Source organism: Puma concolor, chromosome D3 (genome assembly GCF_028749965.1).
Source record: "Puma concolor isolate L17-30 chromosome D3, mPumCon1.1.hap2, whole genome shotgun sequence".
Lineage (NCBI taxonomy): Eukaryota > Metazoa > Chordata > Mammalia > Carnivora > Felidae > Puma > Puma concolor.
This window is the reverse complement of record NC_141678.1, coordinates 34,627,977-34,655,179: the sequence shown is the minus strand read 5'-3', so window position 1 is coordinate 34,655,179 and position 27,203 is coordinate 34,627,977. Positions and strand designations below refer to the sequence as shown.

Below are 27,203 nucleotides of genomic sequence, written 5' to 3'. Positions count from 1 at the left end.
ACAAAAACTACACAAGACCTTCCATCATGGATCTTACAGTTCACTGGAGGGTATAGAGAAATAAATAGGCAAGTACAATTTTGTGTGAGAAGTGCTCTGATAGAGGGAGTATTGGGAGTTATGAAAGGATGCATGAAGGAGCCTTTTCCTTCTCTTTTAATTCTTGAATAGATTCTACTTTACTTGAAAGACATTCTGTGAAGATTGATATTTCATCAAAGGGTATTATGCTTTTGATATTGGTCATTGGTCACATTATGCCTTATATAGTTATCCTTTTATGAACATTCTCTCCCTTTCTCAATACACACACACACACACACACAGAGCTATTTTTAGGGAAGATTTTGTGAGACATGGAACACAGGGCTCTCCCTTCTATCAGATCCTGCACTCCTCTGGTACCCAGAGCATCAGGAGACAGCACCTATGAGGACAGCTGTGCTCACATGGGCACAGTAAGCAGTGTCAAGGTGGGTCACCCTACCCCAGTCCTCAGGGTCATGGGCAATGACATGAGGGTCTGAGAGAAGAGGGGGGATGGTAGGTGTGGCTGGACGTCTGGCTTGGGAGCATGGAATGTTTCCTTTGGATGGTCCTAGGAGTACTTTGGGATCGGGCTGCGGAGGATCCTGCCTGCATGCTTAGGGGAGAGGGTGTGGGCTGGGGGGTCTGCTTCACACACACTTCCTCAGCTGGATCCTAGGGCTCATGATGTCAGAGGCCATGTCTGAGGCACCCCATCCTTTGCAGACTTTTTGGCATCATGTATATGTGCCAGCCTCTGAAGCATCGGTGAGTTCTCTCTGGTTTGTGGAAGTGTTATACAGATCTGGGCTCAAAGTGTGGCATTTGTCACTTATGTTATTATTATTATTTTTTAGATTTCTTTTGGGAGAGAGCGCGTGCAAAAGCAGGGGAGGAGCAGAGAGGGAGGTAGAGAGAGAGAATCCCAAGCAGTCTTTTCACTGCCAGTGCAGGACCAGATGTGGGGATCGATCCCACAAACTGTCAGATCCAGACCTGAGCTGAAATGAAGAGTGGGACTCAACCAAATGAGCCACCCAGATGCCCCTGTCACTTATTAACCGTGGCTTTGGCCCAGTTACCCCCAGCGAGCCTTTTGGCGGCCACACCCTCGCACTTGACTTTACTCTGAGCTTCTCTCCTGCCACCCCCACCACCTTGACATGTCCTGCTTGTGCTGTCATCCGGGCGACCTCCGTACCAACTCTTCTGTTGTCTCTGTGTTCCATTTGGAATGTCCAGAAAACTTTGTGGTGGCTTCCCTTCGGGCACTTTGCACGCTTCTACCTTTGAATAAAGCCGGTTCTGCACAGGGCTGACTTTCCCCTGTGGGGCTTGTGTCCTCCTGGTCAGCAGGGGAGTGTGAGGCAGGAATTGGGTTTCATGCAGAGAACGCTGTGCATGCTGGACCCTAAATCGAGGAAAGCAATGCCTCTTCTGCAGCATTCTCCTCTGTAAAGACGACTCAACACAGAGAGGCAAGGGTGGCTCATTTCTATAACCATTTCTGTCTACTCAAGGTTTAAGATTCCTCTAGATGCTGCACAACAGAAAGCACTGGGATAAGCACTTACCCTTTTTTTTCTTTTTTGAAGTTTATTTATTTATTTCGAGGGAGACAGAGACGGTGTGAGTGGGGGAGGGACAGGGAAGGAGGCAGAGAGAGAGAATCCCAAGCAGGCTCTGTGCTGTCAGCACAGAGCCCGATGCGGGGCTAGAACTCACGAAACCATGAGATCATGACCTGAGCCGAAACCATGAGTCCGACACTTAACTGAGCCACCCAGGTGCCCCGAGCACTTACCTTTTGGACTTCTGTTTAGAAGACCTTCAGCTGGTTGGCAGACTCCGAGCTCACCCCTGACTTTCACTGTAAAGCTCTTTCTTTCAAAAGAACAAACCTGGGACTCTGGGCCAATATATCATGGCTGGAAAGAGCCACTGAGGAAAAGCAAGAAAACAGCAAGCTCAGTCATCAGCATCAAAACTGCTGAGCATTTTCAAAAGCATCTCAATAAAAGTCATTCCAGCTCTCGCCTCACTCTGGCCGTGCCTAGTGCTTCAGGCAGTGAAGCTCATTCTGACGTTATGTTCTCCCCTTGTTTATTTAGTTGGCCTCCGAGGGCGGGGAGAATTTTTCTCAGCTAATCCATTAGCTAATCCATGAGCTAATCTAGCTCACGATGCCTGCAGCCCTGCCTGCCTGAAGCGGGCACCAGCCAGCCCTTGCCCGGCCAGGAGCTCAGGTTGGAGCAGAGAACGCCATGCAGATGGGGTGGGGGCAGGAAGCGTGTCGGCTGTTCTCGTCCTGAGGGGAGATTCCTTGGCACCGTTGGTCCCAGATCTTTCTAGGCCAATGTGATGGAGATTTCACAGCGTCCAGGACTCATGCCGCCCAGTGTGCACGTGGAGAGTTTGACCCCACATAGTAGAAATGCCAATATCCGTACAGACCATTTTGGTTAGTAAAACACTTTCACACCCAGGGTCTATCTGATCTCAGAACAATCTGTGAAGTGGCTGGGCAATTATCAAATGCAGGATGATTATACTTTTTTGGTGGTGAGCTACAGAAACCAATTTTGGCTAACTGCAGCCAAAAGTGGGTTTATCTGGAGGATATAGAAGACTCACATACCTGAAGGAGCAGTTGAAAAATGCTCATCGTGTCCATCCTTGGGACCCTATGGTTAAGAGTCAAGGATCGGGGGAGAGAGTCTCATGGGCCCAACTGGGGTCAGTACCCTGCTCCTGGGTCAGCAGAGCCTTTACCGACAGAGCCCTGTCAAGACTCAACAGGGGAGGGCGCATTGGATCCGAAGCAGAGGAAGGTTATTTCCCCCAATGAATTTAAGATGCTCTTACCAGGGAAGGGTTATGGAGGTTGGTGGGTCAATCACAACAGTGTATACCATTGTCCCCATGTCACAGATGAAGAAACAGAAGCGCCAAGAACGTTAGTGATTTGTCCAGGGAACCACAGAAGTAAAGCGAGGGTTGTAATTCAAGCCTTCCAACTGAAGTTCGGTGAGCTTTTATTTTTTCCCTTCCCACTGCTGATTTTATCGTGGAGACGATACGAAAACAGCGAAGGCTGCTTTGAGAAGAATCGCCCATCACTGCATTAGTGTAACTGTCGCCTGTTTCCTCCCCGATCTGTCCTCAGTGCGTTTTCTTGGTCACATGGCTTCCATCCCAGTGTCCTTGCACTGTCCCCACTTACCTGCAAGGCTAGTAAATTCTGTTGACTTTGGTATTTCTGGTACAAATAGCAAACCACCGGGGTCTGTGGGTCAGGAATTCCCTTATTATCAATACCAGTGGACGTTTAGAAAGACAAAGGCAGCCGTTTGCTCAAGATCTAAAAATCACTTTGACACTGTGTAACAGAAACCGCTGGGACGAGCACTTAACTCCCAAAACTACATTTTGAAGTCAATGCCATGCTTTTGCTGGGGTGAATGGATGGGTGACTGTGCAGTGGGTGCATTGCAGCATATGTCTGTTAACGGGCTTTTCTTTGGATAGAGTAACGGAGGTGAAAACTTCACAGCTCCATATTGAGTGCCTGCCAGATCGCTCTTTAGTTATAAATGCCCAGAGTAGGTGGGGCAGATGGCTATGGAGACACAGGCTTGAAGTCACATGATAAATCAATCAAGGGCCCAGAGACCAAAGTCCACTTTTCCTGATCCCAGAGGCACTGTGTTAGGTCAGGTGCATGGTGCTGCTTTCTAGATGAGTGCACAGTCCGTGTGGGCCCCTCAGTGAGCATGTCCCTCTCCTGGATGGTGAACGAGACAGGAGCGATGACCCACAACCAACAGATGGAGGTCTGAGGGGCGGCAGAGGGTGCGGGGGACTCAGGGCTATGGAACCCTTGATGGCTGGAATGTGGGGGACCCTGGGGGGCTCTGTGTTTAAGCTGCCAAGAACGTTTTCTGTTTTCTGGATGGAAGTTTGGATTGTTCTTTGCAGGTACTTCTTCGTTTGGTGGGGGAAAGTCCTCAAAGGGTCTCTTGGTTGTGTGCTAGAGTTCCCCAGGGAGCCCCTCACAGCCATATAGAGGGAAGTGACCCTTTCCTGGCATTCTCCTTGGTTCTTGCCTGTGACCAAGCTAAGCCATGCCAGATCTGGCCGAGAGCCAGATCACATTTACTGCCCTACCCCCATGCCCTTTGGTTTCCACAGGCCCCGGGTAAGGGTGCCTGTCCCCATGGGTTGGTCAAGAATGGTGACAAGAATCATGGAATGGCACAGTACTCTGCCAGCTGGCATCGTAATGGCCCGGACTCTGGGGAGAAGTCCTGGCCGACTCCTTTCTTTCTTTCCCAGTGTTTGGGGAGCACGTCCAGTAGGAGCAGCTCTCTTGGCTCCCAGCTTGGGACTTCAGGTGAGCTGCCTGGGACCCCGCCCATAAGGTTATTCTGATTTGCCGATACTCAGATATTGTTGGAGCCTTATTCAGCGAAGAAAAAAAAATATTCATTTATGAATCAGGTCTTAAAAAAATTAAAAACAGATTTTTTTTTAATGTTTATTTATTTTCCAAAGAGAGAGACAGGGCGTGATCGGGGAGCAGCAGAGAGAGGGAGACACAGAATCCGAAGCAGGCTCCAGGCTCTGAGCCGTCAGCACAGAGCCCGAGGCCGGGCTCGAACCATGAATTGTGAGATCAAACTGAGCCAAAGTCGGATGCTCAACAGTCTGACTGAGTCACCCAGGTACCCCTCCAAAAAGAAATTTTTGAACTTAATCTGATAGCGTTAGTTCTGATAGACCAACAGAACTACACTCTGCATGTTATTACTCTGACAACAAAGCCGGTCTTGGACAGGGTATACCTTTTCCCTCTTGCTGATCTTTGGAGAGGCAGAGGCCCAGGACTCTGGAGAGAGGCACCCACGGCATGCTGATAAAAGCCCTTCTGAATTCCATGGTGGGCAGGTAAATCATGCAGTTCATCTTTCTTTTTGGGGCACTCACAGAGCAGGAGGGAAGCCAGCAGTGATTAGTTTGGGACCCATCTAGCAATAACTGTGCTGTCCCTCCCAGGCAAGCTGAGGGGTCTAGAGGGCTTAAGCCTGTGGACAACTGTGTGCAGTTATATCTGGCATTCACGTCTAAGATTTTTCTTTTCTCTTTTGTAAGTTTCATCTATTATCCCCAGTTCCTCAGTTCATTGTTATAGCCTGAGCTCAGTGTTGGGGAAACTGAGGCGTGGCCCATTCTGGGGGCAGGGGCATGGGAAGACCAGCATGGCTCAGGAAGGGCACTGTGATATGGCAGAAGGTGGTCGGCCAGATTTCCTGGTAACAGGACAGTTGGCCAACGACAGCAAACTTGGACTCGTGAGCTGTGTAAATGTTCTCTGGGATTTCCAGAAGCAGGTAGGTGGGATGGAGGCTGCATTGTTGCTCTTTGGCCCTAATTAAGGGATGTCTGAGTAGCACAGAGCTGAAGGGTTGCATGTCCTGCAGACAGCTGCCCTCTGCTTCCCTTCGTTCTGTGATCCCTGGGGTCTGTGTGGTCCCCTGCACCGCTCGTCTCTCTGAGGATCCCGCTGAGTGGTGGCATCATTCCTTGACCCTCCACTGCATCCCCAGAGTCCCAAGCCTCACTCTTCCTCTGCGATGACAGGTCACAGTGACAACTGCGTGTGGAGGGAAAGGCGACCACACCCTGCTCTCCCATCCCTCGGACAAAATTCCAGCTCGCGTTGCCCACCTCCCGGATGATCTGTCAACGGCCTTTCGGGAACCTGAATGACCATAGCGTCAGAGAGAAGAGCTTCGTGTTGGGACTGGAGGCGCATCAGAGAGTCTGGGACTCCTGCGCCACTTAATGCCGGAGAGGATGCGATTAGTGCCACAAGAAAATGCCTCAGATCCAACGATGTTGACAAACTAATTCCTTAAAAAATAGATGGTTTCCTCTTTGGGACATAAGACATCTTAGATGCGGTGTCGAGTAGTATTTTGGATCTTCATTTTTGTTTGTAAACTCTTCTTCCACATATGGTTTTCGGTCTACTTACAAAGATCTTACGATGCAGAAGAAAAAGCAGTTGTGAGAGTTAGAGGGGACATAAAACAAAGGGTCAAATCAGCGATGCGGAAACCAGGAGAGGGCAAATGCCTGCCTATTTACCGACGGACGAGCACAGAGCAGCAGCCATCAGTGGGCATGTGACTCTCAAGGCGGAGGTCTCCTCGGCTCTGTTGGTGAGCTTGTTGGACACCCGCCTACATTTGCCTACGGAATTTTTTCAGAAACGACAGAAATACTCCCACCTGTATCCTCACTGCTGTGAGTTGCCTCCATTTCTCTTGTGTGCTCCCCGATCCATGGTCTCTTTCTCTTCCGTCATACGTACTCCTGATTGAGACCCACTGTGCTGTGGCTTCAAGCAAAGGGTCATCAATCTGAGACTCTTGCTTTGCCATCTTTCTGGAGCTCTAGACTCCAATTTCGAACCTGTTGCAGATGCTTCCAGTTCTAGGCCCCACAAACACGTCCCGGGCAGAATTGGGTTGTGTTGCCGCATCTGTATTTTCTAAGTTGGCGAGTGACATCTTCTGTCTAGAATGCCCCCCTCCCCTTCTTTCCCAGTTTGGAGAGTTACTATTGACCTTTCCAGTCCTTCTCAAAGGTCACCATCTCTCTGTTGCCCTCACCAAGTCATCAGGATGAAATAGTTGTTCTCCCCTCTGTGTCCTTGGGTCCCCTGACCCCTCTTGTGGTCATTGTGCCGTGTGCTGCCATGATCCTTTGTTTTTCTGTTTATGTCTTATTCTAGAACTTGCTTCCACTAAATACGTATGCCAGGATCCAGCGCAGAGTTTAGTACATAGGAAGCAGTCCCTAACTGCTTGCTGGTGAATGCAGGAGTGGGTAAGGCGAACTCTTTTCCTGCAGCAGGAAAACAGTCACTGTTACGAAGTGGGAAGAGGCAAGCGCTCAGCTCAGGGGAGCAGAGCAGCACTGTGACTTCTCACGCTGTGGGGACAGGAAGGTCTGTGGAAGAAAGATACAAAGAACTCCTACAGAGGTGATAGTACGAAAAGCAAAGCATGGTCTGGGTTTTGGTTTCTAATCTCCGGGAAGAGCTACAGAAAACTGAAACTGTGCTCCAAAACTTAGCAGTCAACATCATCCACCCCTACTGGGATAAAAGTTTGCCTGGGGCTGACTTGATGCGTGGCTGTCTTCACCTCTGAAACATCCCAGAAGCACTCGAAGCTGGTTGTGTCCTGGGAGATGGCTCAAAGCAAGATCTCCTTCAGCCTGGGAAACACTAGGGCTCGATTAAGTTAAGCATCGATAGGGGCGCCTGGGTGGCGCAGTCGGTTAAGCGTCCGACTTCAGCCAGGTCACGATCTCGCGGTCCGTGAGTTCGAGCCCCGCGTCGGGCTCTGGGCTGATGGCCTAGAGCCTGCTTCCGATTCTGTGTCTCCCTCTCTCTCTGCCCCTCCCCCGTTCATGCTCTGTCTCTCTCTGTCCCAAAAATAAATAAACGTTGAAAAAAAAATTAAAAAAAAAGTTAAGCATCGATAGATAGGTTACAACTGTAAAGGAAAAACTGAGAACTTTATATGAGTGATTAAATATTAAAAAAATTAAAAAAAAATTTTTTTTAATGTTTATTTATTTTTGAGACAGAGAGAGACAGAGCATGAACGGGGGAGGGGCAGAGAGAGAGGGAGACACAGAATCGGAAGCAAGCTCCAGGCTCTGAGCCATCAGCCCAGAGCCCGACGCGGGGCTGGAACTCACGGACCGCGAGATCGTGACCTGAGCTGAAGTCGGACACTTAACTGACTGAGCCACCCAGGTGCCCCCCCAAAAAATTTTTTTAATGTTTATTTATTTTTGGGATGGAGACAGAGCACGAGTGGGGGAGGGGCAGAGAGAGGGAGACACAGAATCCGAAGGAGGCTCCAGACTCCGAGCTGTCAGAACAGAGCCTGGCGCGGGGCTCGAACTCATGAACCGTGAGATCCTGACCTGAGCAGAAGTCCTTCACTCAACCAACTGAGTCATCCAGACGCCCCAATGCGTGATTAAATATTTCTGTTCCTCTAAAGCTTGCCCCCCATTACGTGAATACACTATAGTTAAATGTTCATTGCACTAATGGAGAGATTGTGGTCAATAGTGAAACACATCCCTAAAAAAAAAAACAAACAAAACCAAAACACTATTGAAAGCGTGATTCATCTTTAAAATACTAAAGATGGCTCAGGGTGCCTGGGTGGCTCAGTCGGTTAAGCGTCCGACTTCAGCTCAGGTCATGATCTCATGGTTCGTGAGTTCAAGCCCCACATCAGGTTCTGTGCTGACAGCTCAGAGCCTGAAGCCTGCTTCAGATTCTGTGTCTCCCTCTCCCTCACTCTGTCTCAAAAATAAATAAATGTTAAAAAATTAAAAAAAATACTAAAGATGGTTTAAAATAGTTAAAGTGTCTTAAAATATTTATGATGTATTTTTAGACTTTTTGATGGGCAAAGACCCAAAGATAAGCAAATAAAACCATTAAGGCTTTTGCAGGGTGGACAAAAGTGAAATAGCGGGATTTTATCCAGTGGATAAAATCGTGAAAAGCTTGAACTGAGCTAATGCTCGATCTGGCAGCCAGAATGCAATTTCAGGGCTCGTAGGATGTTTAAACATACTGAGTAGAACAGTATTTTATAGGCTGTAATATGATAAATACATAGAGGCAGGCTAAATAAGGGATGCTAAGTTGTGGGTAGGTGACATTAGTGAATTTCATGACAGATGACAGAATACTGGGTTGGGTGAACCACTGGTTCTGTAGCTGTGTGGCTTTCGTAAGAGTGAATGCAGTTCACTCACCTGCCTGTATTACCCCAGAGAGAGACACAGGTATTGAAATATTTTCTTGGAGATAAAAAAAACAACCACCACCACCAATTTTTGGTCATCTTTATAAACACAGGCTCTCATTTTAAATCTGAGACTCCCTTGAAGGTGAGAAGCATGGGATTAAGTAGGGACCCCTGTTCTAACATCATTTGCTCTATTGAATATATCCTTATTAGGTGCATATATCCTTAGGGGCACACCCTACCATTTTAGTGCGAATTTTCAGGAATCCTGTCGGGGAGAGTTGGTGCTTGAGGGAAGAAAGAAGCGTGCTGGAAAAAGACAGAAGGAGGACAGGTCAGTGGTGGGGGAAGCCCCAGTCTCTAGGAGACAGGAGACAGGAGACAAAGCAGCCAGCAGAGGGGGGTGTCCAGAGGGTGAGAAAGGGATGTTGGGCTCTAGGTGGGGACAGCCTCAAGGGACAAGGCTAGAACCTGCCTGTTTGCTGGGGCCTGTGTACAACCCCCCCCCCACCCCTACCCCCAACGCCCCCAACCACTCTTTCAGCCACTTCCATACACTACCGGCTGGGAGGAGCTTTCTTTTTTCTTGATTAGATTCAGGATTACACTCTGAGTACAGGCTGGGTCTCCCGAGGAGGGGGAGCGTGTGAAGACGAGCTAGCAAGGCAGCTCTGAAGGCAGCTCCATCTCAGAGTCGGTTGAGGCCAGGCATCCATTTCATTTGTGGTTTCTGGGGGCTGATTTCTCTTTAGGTTCAGGTTCTTCTCCTTCTTCTGGTTGGTAGCTTCAAGTTTATAGCTCATTAACAAAACTAACAAGCCCTCAGAACAGGGAGTGTATGCAGAGGGACCTCAGGTAGACTGTGCAAGGGAAGGGAAGGAGAAAGGCATGCACATTTGCTGAGCCCCTCTGGCCGACCCGGCCGTTCGTCTGGGACCCACTGCACAGGGAAGGAACCAAGTGTGCTCCACGCGCTGACACATCACATGCTGGAAGAATCTTGCCCGGTAGAACCTTTTACATCCCCCTGGCATAGGTAAAGAAACAATGTCTAGGACAGGTTGAACAATGTGCCCGTGGTCACACAGCTAAGGGATTGAGCTGGCTTTCAATTCAGGTCTGTCTGACTTTCACGTCTGCGTATTACCTGATGCCTTGGGACCAGAAAAGGTGTTTTTATCCCCTGGGGCTTGGAGAATAATCTCAAATCTCTGGTTCATTGTGAAATTTCTTGATGAAATTTAAGAGAGTGGAAATTGAGCATTAGCTCTGAAATGTACATTGGGAGAGTCAGTCCATGGAAACAAATGGAAGAATATATTATAAACCTAGGCCATTGTGTAATGGATGATCAGTCCAGTTTCATCAGTTCAGCTTGGGCTTGACTTTGTGGTTGGGGAACACATGTGCTGAGGGTGGTCTACCAGTTAGGGGACCTGTAGGACTTTCTAGATACCTCAGCATCATTATAGACCAGTGGGTATTGGCTTTGCCATATGCTAAATATTTCGTTCTATTGCTTTCATTGCCAGGACGGGGCTTGCCATTTTGTGTTTGGGCTCTTGTAGTAATATCTGGAATGATCTATAGAATGCATTAACAAATATTTATTGAGTGCCTACCATGTGCCAAGTACTGGGCTACATTCGGAGGTGGGCATTGCATGCTCTAGAACAATGCTGTCCAATAGAATTTTCTTTTTTTTTTTTTTTTCAACGTTTATTTATTTTTGGGACAGAGAGAGACAGAGCATGAACGGGGGAGGGGCAGAGAGAGAGGGAGACACAGAATCGGAAACAGGCTCCAGGCTCTGAGCCATCAACCCAGAGCCTGACGCGGGGCTCGAACTCCCAGACCGCGAGATCGTGACCTGGCTGAAGTCGGACGCTTAACCAACTGCGCCACCCAGGCGCCCCTGTCCAATAGAATTTTCTATGATGATAGAAATGGTCTTATCTGCATTGTCTTATATGGAAGTTACTAGCCTCTTATGATTAATGTGATTGAGGAACTGAATTTTTAATAAATTTTAACTAAGTTCACATAGGCCATGTGTCCAGGGGTTACCATATTGGACTGTACAAATCTAGATTAGTCTTGTGTTGTATTTTGCAAAATTACCAAAATGGAAAACATCACACCTACTGGAAACATATGTTTGTTAACATTTTAGTAAAATTTTATGTTATGTTCTAATACATGATTATGATTAATGCCATGAGTAGATTTTCTTTATTTTCTTTCTTTCTTTCTTTTTAATTTAAATCCAAGTTAGTTAATATATAGTATAATAATGATTTCAGGAATAGACTTTAATGATTCATCACTTACATATAACACCCAGCGCTCATCCCAAGTGCCCTCCTTAATTCCCACCATGAGTAGATTTTCTATGTATTGATTTATTCGAAGACATTTAGGTGGTGTCTTCTATGTATTAGGCACTATGCTAGATCCTGTGGGAGGGAAAAATGATGTGTAAGACCTCATCCATGTTATGAAGAAGCTCACAGATTTGTAGATACGTGCCTATACCCACACACGTGCTGTTACACACCCACGCATACAAATACCAGGTAACCAACTGCCGAGGGCCCTTGGGCAAGTATGTCTCTCAATCCTCTCAATCACAGATAGCTGACAGTTCCATTCATCAGACCCAAACAGCAGGATCCAGAGGAAAATGGCATTTCCTTTTAAGAATAAGGAAACCGGAAGTCTCCCCCGCCTATTTCCTGTCATATTCTCTTGGCCATAATTTCAGCACATGTCCAGATGTAAATCCATCCTGGCAAGAGGAAGGGAATTACCATGACTGGGTTACACTATTCAGGGTTTATTCCTGTGGGTTCCTTAAGGACAGATACCTGAACAAAAATCAGGGACCTGTTGGCAAGGACCTGGGGTGGTGGAATGGATGTTGAATAGGCAATCACTGTCCTTCTGAAAATTTCCCATCCTCTGAATCAGAATGGGCTCCTCCAGTCACCATGCTGAATCCATTCCTTTGTCACAGCACTCAAAGCGTAGAGTGTGATGTGTTTGCTCAATGGCTTGATTTCCTGTTGACTGGGTACCAACAACACCCCTTTCTCTGCTAATTGTGAGCTACTGAGGGGGTCGGACCTGCTTTATTCATATTTGAAAGCTCCACACCCAGCCCAGTTCCTGCCATACCCAGAGCTCAGTAAAGATTTGTGGGACCAGGGGCGCCTGGGTGGCTCAGTCGGTTAAGCGTCCGACTTCAGCTCAGGTCACGATCTCGCGGTTCGTGAGTTCGAGCCCCGCGTCGGGCTCTGGGCTGATGGCTCAGAGCCTGGAGCCTGCTTCCGATTCTGTGTCTCCCTCTCTCTCTGCCCCTCCCCCGTTCATGCTCTGTCTCTCTCTGTCCCAAAAATAAATAAATGTTAAAAAAAAAAAAATTAAAAAAAAAATAAATAAAAAAGATTTGTGGGACCGGATATACATTTGTTGAAGCACTACTTAGTTCACATCTTCTTTCCCGTTTTATTCTTTCAGAGACTACACCTGTTGTTCTGGACTGCAGCTGGAATTGGAAAGGAAATCTATTTCCATGAATGGAGAAGTGTCAGAGTGAGCAGGCACGTGGCAGCGGAAGCATGGGAATAGTCTCACGAGACTAATGTCAAAGCACAATGATTGTCAGAGACTTTAGAAGATAAACCAACCAAACAAACATATAGAAGTTACATGTGCTGTTAGTGCAGAAGCTTCCAGATGGATGCAAGAATCAAAGCCTTCAAGAACCTCATGTAATTGGCACTTGGAATATATCTATATTAATTTGCATGGACCATAAAAGCAATCTTATCTAGAATCTTCCATTTACAGCCCTTGTTATTTTCTCCCTTCATTTTCACCTCTTCTCTTCTGCCTGGCTTCCTAACTCCTGGGTATCTGTCTCTGGTACATCTGTAGCTTCTCAGCTAGGATGTTTATGGGGTGTCAGATGCCTACATATCAAGAACTCTTCCTGTCTCTGGGAATTAGATGTTAAGAGACAGAAAACAGGGCACAAGACCACGTACACCTTAGCTCTGAGTTAGATCATCTGAAAGCTATGTTCCTGGACCTCGTTATCTTGGCTTCCCACAGAAAAGCATCCAACAAATTAAGATTTAATATCATGTCTCCAACTTTTATGGAGGGCAGCGGACACAGAAATGTACTTGTGAAGAACAAAGCTGGGTATTTTACAAAAGCATAGTGGCGGATTTTATCATGTCACCCAAAGTCCTTTTTATGAGAATCTGTAAGACTTTTGATTCTCTAAGTGAACATTATATTGACAGCGACAAGTATATCCCATATAATTACAGGGGACTCAGGACTGAATTTGGCTTCCAATGGCAGCATCTGTCATATCCTGGTGACTGGTGGCATCCATTTATTTGTTCCTTTCAACCGATTTTGATTCCGTTTTTATTATTTATTTTTCTGATGTATATTGTGGTTAATTTTCTAAGTTGCCTCCGATGTTTACAGATATGTGTGCACGTGTTTTTGCCTACTTATCTACCATCTCCCTACCTACCTACATACCTATCTGTTTACTTACATACCTACCTGTCATCCCAGCTGTGTGTGTGGTACGTATCTCCATCAGCCTGGACTTCATTAAAGTAACTGAGTTGTTTTTCTTTTCTTTCTCTGGCCTGATTATTCAGGTTATTTCCTACAAATAATTTGGAGGACACTGAGACAGATGTGCAACACAGCAGTGTGGGGTGGGAGATCTGGGTCCTGTTCCAGCTTTGCCTCCTGTTAAATGTCTCACCCTGGGTAAGTCATTTATTCTCTAGGTGTTTCAGTTTGGTCATCTTTAAGATGGGATAATTGTATCCACTTCTGTTGAACAGAGTCAGAGTTCAGTTGGCATCTTCAGGTATAAATGGAGTTACTTGAAGGTCTTCCAAGTGTTTCCCTCCACAAACACTAACCTTTCCACCTTTAGATTCTTTTTTCAGGATCCCATAGGAAATTTGTGTATTTCATGGGTTGTTGACCCAATGGAGTAAGATTTCTATTTCAATTTATCCCTGTTCCACTTATGCTAAAACTCAAGTTTAGATTGCTACTAGCTTAGATTCAGTTAGAATCTGTAAGTCAGAATGTCTTTTTGGAACATAATGTCATGGGTAGGAGTTTTCAGATGAGCACATCTTCTGTGATTGTACAGCATAGTCCACAGTTCACTGGCCCACATCAGCACAGATTTGGTTACCTTTTGATGCTTCAGGGCATGTGGCCTTTTAGGAGAGAAATGAAGCGCTCAAGTGAGAGGTGTAGCATAAATAAGTTGTAGTGGAGAGTAGGGTGGGAGGGTGGGGGAGGTTTCTGGAGCACTTAGTATTCAGTATCAGGCCTGAAATGAGCTTTCTCCATAAAGAGTGTGGGAAACTGGTGAGAATTGGGCTTTTAGCATAAGAATAGGCTGAAACTGACCTGTGGAACTTGGGCCTCAAAGCTTTTTGCAAAATATTATTTTTTGCATGGCTTGGTGGAGACTCAAGAGTGACTTAGGGATTTCATGTGGATTCCCAAGCAGGAAGCCAGACCTTTCATTGCTTCCACAAAATTCCACCAACCTTCCATCAGGATCTTTGGCTTTGTGGGACAGATAGGTATGTATTACCACTACCATTTTATAGGTCAGGAGAATGAGGAGCCAGAAAGGTTATGTGACTTGTTGAAAGTCACACAACTAGTGCCTGGCAGGGCTGGACCTGGGAGCCAGTGTTGGGAGAGAAAGTCCTCCATGGGCCACAAGTGCACCTGTCTAGTGGGCCAAGACTAGTTTTTCTCCCAGGATGTCTTCAGAGTTGTTCTGATGCCCTCGAGAAATGAGATAATGTCTCCCTACTCTCAGCACCTAAAAAGCAGACTTGTTTACTGTTGCCTGTGAAAACAGTAGATTCCCCAAGTATTCCTGGGCCATGACACAAGCCCACTTTACCTGTCATACTGATCTGGGCCCAGGGTCATGCCTGTGGACCTTTAGAGCAAGGAAGCTGGTGCCAACATGTTGATACTTGTTCCGCTGCAGTGTCATGAGTAATATAGTCCTTTGTTTCTGACCCAGGAGCTCATGTCTCCTGCCAGCATCCACAAATTAGAATTAGGTTAACTTGTTTGTGTGTAAGTGAGTAAAGTCACATCTTAGACCTGACATCTAGCTTCCTGAGTCCTGGGCAGATTTCCTTCCATAAGTGTGCTTTCTGTAGATAACTCAACCCAGGGGGAGGGACGGTGGTCACAAAACTCATCTGGTGATATGACTGGATCTGTGCCAAGTTCCTTCCTTTTGATTTTCTGGGCCTGGGCTTCTGTTAGCAGGCTTTCAGTAGGTCTCTGTGGTAGGTAGTTGACTGGTTCATTGGTAGAGATCCCTAGAAGCCAGCGGAGGCCAGCCAATGGAAGTGATAGGGAAAGAGCAAGGAGGAAGAGGGAGAGTGGAAAGGGAGAAGGAGGATCACTTGTCAAAGACATTTAGGGTCCCATTACCATTTTCTGTACCTGTCATACTGTGCCAAAAAATATAAATAAATAAATAAATAAATAAATAAATAAATAAAGGTGGGAAGTTTGCTCTGCTGAAGCAGCAGCATCCTTGAGGATCTGGGGAATGGGAAGGGAGGCCAGGACTAGTGGCATGTTGGGGGCATGGTGTGAGGGAGGAGGGCTGCCTCTCCAAGACCTCACCTGGGGAGAGATCCCACTGTTTGGACTGGGGTAGAAGAGGGAAAGCAAGGCCATGGCAGTGTCATGATCTCACCCATAAAATATTGAGGTTAATTTTCACTTTGCTGACTAATTCTTTGCAAGAATCCTAAAGAAATCTTAGTGAGGAGAACTCTAACCAGGAGTGAGTTGTTCCAGGCCCTTTAAGCTTGACGAGCCTCCTCACGCACATGTCCACAGAAAGTGAGGCCAACTCTGCCCAAGACTTATCAACCACCAAAGAAGCCTGAAATGATAGGTGGTTTTCAAAATAACTTTCCCTTTATCAGCTGAAGTAGATAGGCCTCTGTCATAAAACCTTTAATTGTTCATCAAATATTTGACTAAAATTGAGTAGTTTTCTTTCAGGGGAAGTTAGCATTCTTAAATCACTAGCAAGGGAGAGGTTTGTAAAAGATTTACCAAAGCGCTCTTCGTGTGTATGCATAATGGTTAATGGTCAATAAATAGACACTTTTCTTTATTGCCTAGACATTCTGTCTAATGTTTAATTTTTAAAAAGTGTACCACTTATATGAGGCATCTAATGTAATCAAACTCATAGAAATAGAAAGTAGAATGGTTGTTACCAGGGGTGTCGAGGGGAGGGAAATGGTAGGTCTTTAAATGGGTGCAGGGTTTCAATTTTGCAAGATGGAAAATTTCTGGAGCTCTGTTGTCCAACCATGTGAATATACTTACCGCTAGTTTATGTTATGCGTTTTGTGTTTTTTATCATAATCAAAACAATGGTAGAAGCCATCGGTGTAGAGTGAGAACACAGCATTGATTTTATAGTTTTAACGTCCTTGGTTGATTTAAATTCAAGTGTTCGTGCTGTGGGAAGAAGCAAAGTTTAGAAAAGGAAAGACTTCTTTTTCACTGCAGTTTAGAGAACTCCTCAGTCTATTGACAAGTAGCGATTCGTTGAATGTCAGCTCAATCTACGGAGGCATATATATATAGCACACGCAAGTACGGAGTTTGAATACACTTCACGTTTCACTAAAAGTCATTGCGTGTTTTCTTGTGTGAAAGGGAATCATACCAATGCTTATTCAGTTTTCAGCCATTATAAAAGATCACTAGTGAAGGAAAACACTTCCGGATTTACATTCAAAGGAATGAAAGCAGGGTCCTGAAGATATAGTTGTTATTTCCATGTTCATAGCCGCATTGTTCACAACAGCAAAAGGTGTAAGCAACTCAAATGTCCACTGACAGATGAATAGATAAGCAAAATGTGGTCTGTACATCTGTGGACTATTATTCAGACTGAAAAAGGGAGGAAATTCTGATACATGTTAAAACATAGGTAAGCTTTGAAGACATTATGCTAAGTGAAATAAGCCAGTCACACACAGACAAACACTGCAGGACTCCATGTACATGAGATGCCTTTAGTGGTCAAATTCAGAGAGACAGGAGTAGAATGGTGCTTGCCAGGTACTTATGGAGGCAATGAGTGGGGGGAATGGGGAGTCATTGTTTAATGGGTATATAATTTGTTTTGTAAGCTGTAAAGAGTTCTAGAGATGGACGGTGGTGATGGTTACCCAACAATGTGAATGGACTTATTGCCACTGAACTGCACACTCACAAATGGTTAAGTTGTAAATTTTATGTCCTGTGTATTTTACCAGAATTAAAAAAAAATAATGATAAATGATGCTAAAAAAAAATCACAGATTAAGGGAGAACTTCATCAACGTTACCATTTATTTCTGGAAGCCACTGGCCCAAGCTCATAGGACGCTCTTCCTAGCACTTCACAGGCCAAACCAATAGGGTCTAACATGATCGAAATACGTAAGTCTTTCTGACACCATGGTCTTCTTCTCTGAGGAGCTGGAAGGTGGTTGAGAGAAACAGGACCTGCCTCCTGCCCCATTTGGTATTCTTTCCGCATTCTGGAGGATTCACAGTTTTCCAGTGTGCACATGTGTCAGGAAGATTCTCTATTATCAAAGATACTTTCATCATTAAAGAAAGCCCTTGATTCAGCCATAGATAATCATGTCTGAATGAGATGATTTCTTCAAATGTTTCATTTGTAAAAATCGGTGTTTCTTAAGTGAGATTATCACCATATTGACCCAAGATGTCCGTTTGGTATTGTCCTTTGAGCCTCGCTAGGGTAAACATACCAATGGACATTGGCCCACTCCCATCCAAGTGAGCGTGATTCCCACCACCAGTCTCTGTTGACAGATGATTGTGTGATGGGTAAGCTGTTCGATGAGAACACTTCCTTTCTCTTGCAACCACAGAATCCTGTGTTGCTTTGTATGCAAAATTCCTGCCCAGAAAAGAGAAGTTTGGGTGGTTAAGTCTACTGGCAAAGCCATGATGGTTGGAGACATGATTTAGTCCATATTAAAAAAAAAAAACCAAAACCCTGTGTTTCCCTGACCAGCATTTACCCATCAGTATTTAGTTGAGTTAAAGGAAGGAAATGATGAATTGAATCTAAGTATAAAAGAAATGAATATTAATCTACAGCAGGGGCAGAGCATGGCATCATAGAAACAAGGCACTTTGTCAAGGCACTGCAGCCTTGAGTCCCCTCCTTGGTGTTCATATCTCAACTGATTTGTTAATTCTAAACGAATAGTTAACCTAATGTGGAAAAATCTGTGAATGTTAGGAGCTCTGTCTGTCTCTACATTGAGTTGTTTTGATCCCCTCAATTTTTGGCTTTTATTCTACGGTGATGCCCTATGCCCTATTTACCCTGTGGTGATGCAAGCCTTTCCTTCCTCTTGCTGCAAGGACACATTAGCACAATCCAAAGAGGAAGGTTCTATAATGATTATCATCATCCCCATCTTACAGCTGAGGAAATAGACACTTAAAGAAATAATTTGTTTCACGGAGATAGACCTGGGACTTAGCCCAGGGAAAGAGATTCAATAGCTTGAAGCCTATCCTGTGTGCTGAGTTACCTTATGTCATTGGAAAGCTGGCTATTTCCTCCAGCCTCACTCAACAAGGGCCATGTGTGGTTGCTTCCCAGAATAGGGAGCCCCTGTACTGCCCTCAGAGACCTGTGGGCACAGTGAGTGGTGTCTCCTGACTGGCTGAGAGAGGAGGAGTGCTGAGAGCCGCGAGGCTCAAGAGAGATGATCTGGATGTAGCTGAAACAAGATCTCAGTTTGGTATTTTAGTCTCTTCTGCCTGAGATACTAACAGACTTCTTGCTGGCAACACTCCTCCTCTTGTTGACATACACAGTCTCTTCCCAGGATGCAAGCTGGTTCTGGAACATGGAATCGAGTAGCCTTGGCCATGTGTCACAATTAGGATCTAGAACCCCAACTCTGTTCTCCCCACAACCTATGTTTCTTTGTGGGTTAGAAGGGTTTTCTCTTTCAACTCCTAAATGTGAGTGGGTAAGAGAACTGTCTGTCCACCTTAGGAGCAAAGGGAGCTTCTGAGCCCTCCCAGAAGAGTAGTGTTCTGGCCCCTCCCTACTAGAGCAGGACACACCCCCTCGCCCCACCCAGCAGTTAGCAGGCACGCCTACACTTATACCAGATGAAAACAGTAATGACCAGATCACGACTTTGGCAACACAGCTTGCGTAATGATCGAAGCAAGTCCTTGCTAAAATGTTTCTGCTTCATTCCAGGCCTCCAGAATTACTTCTTTGCACTTTCCCTTTATCATTCGTGTCTAGTTTTAGGCTCACTAACCACATACTCTTTGGATTACATTCTCTTGACCACTCTCAGAGGGCACTGTTTGCAGTGATGTCTCTCCGTTTCACATCTGTTATTTTTTTTTAATGTGTGCATTCTCTAGGTTCTGTTGTCTGCTACACTCTTTTCTCTAAAACATATGATTACTATAAGAAAAGTGTTAAATGACAATCTACATAGGTCATTGTGTGATGTGCTACAATATTCCTTAGCTATTGTTCCAGGTTTTCAGTTGATGCTATCCAATATCATCCCCTCCCTTCTCTGTCTTTTTCCCTGGGAGTTAGTTAGTATCCATCCATCTATGGGTCCTGAAATTTGAACAGATGCATTTCCTTCACAAATAGTCCATTTGGTCCTGACTCGAGTGTCGCCAACTGTACAGTTGACTCAGATAGTACCTTATTCACTGGAAGACTTGGACTTGTCGCCATCCACCAGGGCCCTTTTCTTCTCCCAAGACAGTTGTCTTGAGTCTGTTCATTATCAATGCAGACACTTGGCTGAAATTTATCTTAATTTCTTTCCTTCTTTTTTTGAAGTTCTTATCCATTTTCTAATTGCTTTGGGCTTCCAACTGCAATTTCCCTTTCATGAGCTTCTTCAAACATAGCTCTCCAAACTTCAAGTGGTTTAGACTGAACTCAGCCAGAATGAGCTGGGACTCTGGAATGTGTGATGTTAGGATACCCAACACTTCCCACTGGCTTACAGTTGACTTGAACATTGAGTCCCGAATCCCCTAGGCACACAAGTAGGACACTTCTGCCTCATACCTAGTTGTTTCTCTGACCACTCCCTCCTCCTTCCTGTTTGGTGTGCTTGCCACTGAGTTCTAACTGGGCCTTCGTGACTATGAGCCCGCATCTTCCGTGAGAGGGATGATAGGTGATTTGGGTGAGGGGGAGTGGGAAGAGAATCAGAGAAGGAAAGTGGCTCATTTATGGCCACCGATTTCCTTCACAGATTTATGGCTGGTTCTCTCTCACACAAGGCCACTGCTGGAAAACACTGGAGGGAAGTGTATGTGGATTAGAGCAATGCTAAGGTGTGAACACACCTGTGCAAATTGTATAGGGTATGACAGAGAGGGCTGGAAGAGAAGAAGAGAGAGAATCCTAGGGTCGTGTCGTGGACAAGAAAAGAAGATACGAGGCGGGGGGTCCAGGATATTGCCAGTTCTGCACCTGTCTCACAGTTTTGTACAACTAGAGACATCAGCCATACCATGAAATTTGGGGCAGTTTTCTTACATTAGGAAGGAGGTAACGTCATGACAATTCCTAGCATAGGCGTTACAATGATCTGAATGCGTGTGTCCTCATAAAATTCACATGTTGAAATTCTAACCCCCAATGTGACGGTGTCGGGAGCTGGGGCCTTTGGGACGTGATTAGTCCGTGAAGGTGGAGCCTTCATGAATGGGATTAGTGCCTTTATTTTTTTTTAATTTTTTTTTTCAACGTTTATTTATTTTTGGGACAGAGAGAGACAGAGCATGAACGGGGGAGGGGCAGAGAGAGAGGGAGACACAGAATCGGAAACAGGCTCCAGGCTCCGAGCCATCAGCCCAGAGCCTGACGCGGGGCTCGAACTCACGGACCGCGAGATCATGACCTGGCTGAAGTCGGACGCTTAACCGACTGCGCCACCCAGGCGCCCCTGGGATTAGTGCCTTTATAAAGAGACCCCAGAGAGCTCTCATGCCTTCTTGCTTGCCAAGAAGTAGGCGACCTGGAAGAGGCCCCTCACAAGAACTGGACCACACTGGCACCTTGCTTTTGGATTTCCAGCCTCCGGAACGATGAGAAATAAATTCTGTTGTTTTAAGCCACTTCATTACGGCCGCCCAAGCTGACTGAGACAGGCACTGTGATTTGCCAGGAGTCCTCAAGTTTGGGCAATGTTCTGAGTAGCTTTCCTTGAGTTGAAGGGGGAGGAGAAAAATGACTGAGTTTGGTTTTCTATTTCTGATAAATAGAAATTGAAACAGATCTGCATCTTTGGCCCTCTAAAGTTAGCCTTCTAGTTCTGCAAGCAAAGTCATGCAAACGAACGGGTCACACTCTTTGCAGTGAGGTGAGGGCTTGCTTTAAGTTCCTCTGCTCTGCCAATGACATGTGAAATTCTTTTTCTGCTCAGTGTTCACATATGGTAAGAAGTGTTCGCTCTTGGAACCAGAGTGTTCTCACCAGGAGCCCGGGGCCTGGAGCCAACGCCCTGGGTTTTAATCCAGGCCCCGCTGCTTCCCAGTTGGGTGGCCTTGTGCAAGTTGCTCAGTATCTCTCTGCCTTAAGCGGGAGCAGCTACACCACGTGCAGGGCCCTGTGCTAAATGAGAACACGGGGGCCCTTCCCCAAGATCGGTAAGAGAACATTCCATCAAGCATGGGGCCGTGAGACCACACAGGTTGTCCTCCGTGGAGCACGCCCGGGTACTCAGTTCCGCATGTAGCTGAGGACACTGATAACAGCTCCCTCTGAGGTCACTGGGTGAATCCAGTGTGCTGCTACCAACAGAGAATTTAGGGTGGGTGCTAGTGTCGCTCAGGGATGTGACACATGGGTTCAGAGAAAGAGCCCTGTTCTAGGGTCAGTCAACCGAGGGCTTAGCCAGGCTGTACCAGGCTTGTGGAGTCTCAGGTAAGTGTCTTCAGACTTCTCGTGCGTCCCCTTGTGAAATGGATGCTCGCCCTGTGCCCCTCACAGAGTTGTTCAACGGCACTGCCGAGTGCCGATAGAGTGACCCAATCATGCACGTGAGCTGGGCTGCCTGGTTTCGGCACCAGTACCCCGAGTCCTAGGAACTCCCTTTATCTGAGAAAACTGGGTGGCTGGTCGCTGCATCTGCTGAGTTTTGTCAGGTTCTTTTTTAAAATTTTTTATTTTTTTAATTAACGTTTACTTATTTTTGAGACAGAGAGAGACAGAGCATGAATGGGGGAGGGGCAAAGAGAGAGGGAGACACAGGATCGGAAGGAAGCAGGCTCCAGGCTCCGAGCCATCAGCCCAGAGCCCGACGCGGGGCTCGAACTCACGGACCGCGAGATGGTGACCTGAGCCGGAGTCGGTGCTTAACCGACTGAGCCACCCAGACGCCCCTGTCAGGTTCTTTACTAGGCCACCTACGCACCTTGTTTCATTTAATCTTCCCTGAATGTATGCACGAGGTGGAGAGCATCACCTCCATTTTGCAGATGTGAAAGCTGCGTCCTGAGAGGTCACTGCTGGTGGCTGTGGGGTTACAACTGGGGCCAGATTGTTTTACTTTTGCAAGCCCGTGCTTTCCTCGATGGGTGGTATGCATCTGAATCACTACACAGCCCACCCCAGGTGCATTTCTAGAAGAACGTGCATTCAAGAACGTGCATGTCTAACAAGTTCCCAGGGGATGCTCGTGAAGCGGGTCGAGGGTTTACTCTGAGAACCGCTGCTCCGGACCAGGGTTCCCAGTCTCGTTATGCACACAGGAGTCACCTAGAGACCTTGAGAAACGTTGATGCCAGGGTCTGCACCCCCCCAGAGATTCTGATGTTAATTGGTCTGAGGTGTAGTGAGGACATCAGGGTTTTAAAAAACTCCCCAGATGATTCCAGGGTGTGGCCAGTGTGGAGGCTACTGCACTGTACCACATTATCTCCCGATATTTGAGGATAAAATGAGGCAATGGGTGTCAAACAGCTTTGGGAACAAAAGCGGGTGCTATCTCTCCTACCTAGAGAGAAGCACCGACTCCAGAACTCCATCGGCTTAGAACCCAAACCAGATAGTCAAATGCGTGCTTGCGTCCTTATACAAGATTGAGACAAAATCAAGATCAAAGAAAATGAATAACAGATGTCTGAAACACGTGGGGGCCTTAAAAGTGGTTTTCGTCTCTGACTTTGAGAAAAATGTTAGCTGGGATCGGATAAGAGGCAACTCCCAAGGCCAGCTGGTGCCCTTGTCCTAAGGTGTCCGGCAGAAGCAGAAGGAGGTACCGGGGGGCTTACAGACCTCCCGTATGCAGACTGGAAGCTCTCAGTTCATTCCTATGACTTCCCGTAAGAAAATGCTAGCTAGCTGTGTGCCCATGTGATCGTGTTGCTGGGAAGCAGACTGTGGGGAAGGTGTTTAAGGAGTGTTAGTCCTGCTGAGATAGGGATGCCTGGCATCTGGGGATAGAGTTGACAGATTTGGGGGAAAAACAACCCCCCACCCCAAACAAAACAAAGAAGAAACAAACAAAACTCCCCAAACCAAATGCCCACATTTGAATTCCAGATAAATGAGGCAAAGGTTTTTGCTATCAGTATGTCCCATGAAACATTTGAGATGTACTCATACTAAAACAGTATTTGTTGTTTATCCGAATTCCGATTTCTTTTTTTTTTAATGTTTATTTATTTTTGAGAGAGAAAAGAGAGGGAGAGAGAGCAGGGGAGGGGCAGAGAGAATCCAAAGCAGGCTCCAGGCTCTGAGATGTCAGCACAGAGCCCGACGTGGGGCTCGAACTCATGAACTGCGAGACTGTGACCTGAGCTGAAGTTGGACGCTTAACTGACTGAGCCACCCGGGTGCCCCATCTGAATTCTGATTTCCGTGGGTATCTTGTGCTTCATCTGGTAGCCCTATTTGGGGAGGGCTTTATTTTATTTTATTTTTTTTTTCAATATATGAAGTTTATTGTCAAATTGGTTTCCATACAGCACCCAGTGCTCGTCCCAAAAGGTGCCCTCCTCAATACCCATCACCCACACTCCCCTCCCTCCCACCCCTCATCAACCCTCAGTTTGTTCTCAGTTTTTAAGAGTCTCTTATGCTTTGGCTGTCTCCCACTCTAACCTCTTTTTTTTTTTTTTTTTCCTTCCCGGGGAGGGCTGTATTTTTGCCAAGGTGTCCCCATGCTCCCGGGCACATTTCTTATATCACCCCTCTGACTAGTTAGAAAAGGTATTACTCACAAAGAAACACTCTGGGGAGCCAAGTTATCCGTTAGCAAGATGGAGAGACCAGGTTTAGAACGTAGTTTTGAGTTTTCTCCTCTTCATTACACTGAACCTCATAAAGAAAAACAATTCCAGGAGCCAAACTTGGCTGAATGGCGTGGAGTTGTGTGTCTTAGATTTACTTCCGTTCGGGGATTAGTGACGTCCTAAAGAGACTGCATACAGTTGGAATCAGATTTGCCATGCTTCTGAGGGGACCCGTGTGGGGAGTAGCCAACACCCCCTGTTGGAAGCCCTTCTTGTCCCCTCCAGGGATTCTGCTGTCAGCCACTTGGGGGCAGCAAAGGGCAGCAGATGTCCGTGGGGTTGGGGGGCCGCTGGTGGGGAACCTCTGGGCAGAGGGGAGGTGGGTGCCCTCAGGATCAGAACAGCTCCATGGAGCAGACAGGTCCACATGGTCGGGAGGCCTGGGCCCAATGCTGTGAGGTTCAGCCTCAGAGTGGCCCAGCAAGCCTGAAGTTAGTGAAAAGATGGCCCAGAAAGAGGGAGGGAGGGAGGGTCTCTGCTCTGGAGCAAAAGAGCTCCAAGGGGCAGTGCTATCCCAATGGGATGTTGTGGGAACATTGACTGTTCCGTTAATGCTCAGCCTGGGGCGGGTCATGTCTGGTAAGGGTTAGGAAGGCCAAGAGTTATTGTCACAGCTCAACCAGAGGAGAAATAAACTTCGATTTCTTCCTGTTTTAATCGGCTCCCATTCTATACTTGACTATTCTTTCGTGCCCAGGGTTGCTCCACAGACACCAAGGCCGGGTTTGGTTCTGAGGGCCTGAGACCAAACATTAGTTTAGCCAGGGTGAGAAAGTGCCCTTTGCAGTATTGATTTTCAAGCAGTAAATCTATTTGTGTACACGTGTGGGAAATCAGACCCCCTGGACCCAGCCGCCTGGATGGGCCTTCGGTGTTTGGGCCTGTTTAGGGGCCTGCAGACACATTTAGTGCTGGGAAGCCCAGGGAGCCTTGTGACTCACACCAATACCAACTTTCCAACTAGTTACTGAATGAGGAAAAAAGCATGGGTTCCAGGAATGTGTGTGTGTGTGTGAGGGATATATATATGTTTATGGCATGTGGAGTTTCTTTAAAAACAATTTTTTTTTAATGTTTATTTATTTTAGAGACAGACAGAGCACAAGCAGGGGAGGGGCGTAGAGAGAGGGAGACAGAGAATCCAAAGCAGGCTCCAGGCTCTGAGCTGACAGCGTGGAGCCTGATGCAGGGCTTGAACTCACACAACACGACATCGTGACCTGAGCTGAAGTCAGACACTCAGCTGATGTAGCCACCCAGGCACCCCGTGTGTGCAGTTTCTAAATGGCGAGAAACTCCGGTAGAGTTTTGACTCTCATACCATCCAACAAACATTTTCTTTTTCATCCTGTGCTCTGATCATGAATTCAGTGGGGCGGATACTGGAGAGCCTCATCCGGTCCTTGGCCAGTTTTTGCTCCTGAGTCTTCCATGGGTTTCTTTTTGCCTGCGTCCGTCTATTAGACGGGCTCCTCAGAATATTCTCATATGCCTTGGGCTCTTCCATGGCCCAGCCATCTTCAGTGAGACCTCGGGGAGGAAACACCTTACCCTTCATGTCTTCTACTGCAGGCCTGAGACCCACACCCTCCTCAAACACAAAAGGCTAATGGTAGACAGAGGGTCAGGCTTTGAGGTGGATGTGAGGCCTGCTCCCAGGTGCCATACAGCTGACCAACAGGCCCAAGAACCCACATTTGTATGGTGAGTTATGACTTACAGTTTTCCTCCATTACCTCATTTGATCCCAGAACCAAAACAACAAGGGTAGGTGGTCCTAACACATTCCTCCACCAGGAGCCTGATAGAAAATGACTTTGAGGTAGATAGAATAATTTTGGCCATCTCATTTTCACAACTGAACTGAGATTTCTATCCCTGCTGCTGATGCCAAGCGGTGGGGGGATCAGCAGGCCTAATGAGCAGGTGTAGAGGAGTTTGGAACGTTCCTGGCTCTTTAGAAAAAAAAAAAAATAAGTAATTAAAAGTTATCCCTTTGGGTATGGCTATGTTCTTGTCTACACACATGGACAGTTTCTCTAAAAGGACGGTTTTCCTTTCCCTACTCCATCGGCCAGTTGAATCCTAAATTTTCGTATCGTAAGGAAACAATGCACCTTGTGGCCGAACTAGGAGATCCATACAAACAAAGAAAAAACAAAAGGAAAGGTACGCACGGTTCCATTGTTCTGCCACATCCCCCGTGGCCAGTTTGGTAGAATTCCTCTTAGACTTTTCTCGGGGCACACACAAACACACCTTCCGGTCTGCACATGCTGTTTTGTATTCCATTTTCCCCTTCAGTGATGTACAATAAGCATTTTGGCCTGTCGTGAAATATCCTTCTAAGCATCACTGTAACGATTGCGTACTATTCCACTGCAGACGCGCAGACGTACTTAACACCCTTGGATGTTTCATATCTTGAATGTCCAGAATGGAAAATACTCAGCCCCGTCCAGGAAGGGGCCAGATCTTTTATTCTGAGGAAGTGATTGACGCAAATTTCCGTGGGACCGCGCAGTGACACTCTCCATACGAGGGGGCCTGGGGAGAAAGAGCCCTCCATGTGAGTCCTCGGCCAAGTCTGCTCCCTTGGGACCCCAGGGTATCAGCTTTCTCCCATGGTGCTTGGCTCCGTGAAGCGTGTTTGCCTGAGTGTGACCTACAAGCTTAAGGTATTAATTCATGCCCCCCCCCCCCCCCCGCCCCGAACTCAGATTAATATCTGATGTGAAATTACTAGGGGGAAAAAGATGTGCTACTTACCCACAGAGCCCTGCACTGCAGGAGGATGTAGAAGTCAGAGGAAGAGATAAAGTTACATCCCTCGGGCATTAGCCGCTCGGCGGTTTGGAGCACATGCCT

At 46.6% G+C, this 27,203-nt stretch overlaps 1 long non-coding RNA gene across 2 annotated transcripts in view; it reads left to right on the top strand.

The window, feature by feature from the left end:
- The window catches only part of LOC112868276 (uncharacterized), a 51,417-nt gene that overhangs the window by 4,737 nt on the left and 19,477 nt on the right, over window positions 1-27,203 (top strand). Inside the window, exons 3-8 of one of the 2 annotated variants that reach the window (XR_015242433.1) lie at window positions 2,959-3,054; window positions 4,363-4,420; window positions 4,582-4,751; window positions 5,668-6,336; window positions 12,399-12,652; window positions 13,568-13,682. This is a non-coding gene — a long non-coding RNA (uncharacterized LOC112868276). Of the gene's footprint in view, window positions 1-2,958; window positions 3,055-4,362; window positions 4,421-4,581; window positions 4,752-5,667; window positions 6,337-12,398; window positions 13,541-13,567; window positions 13,683-27,203 lie in introns of those variants that run through there. The other variant, XR_015242432.1, reaches the window with a different exon arrangement.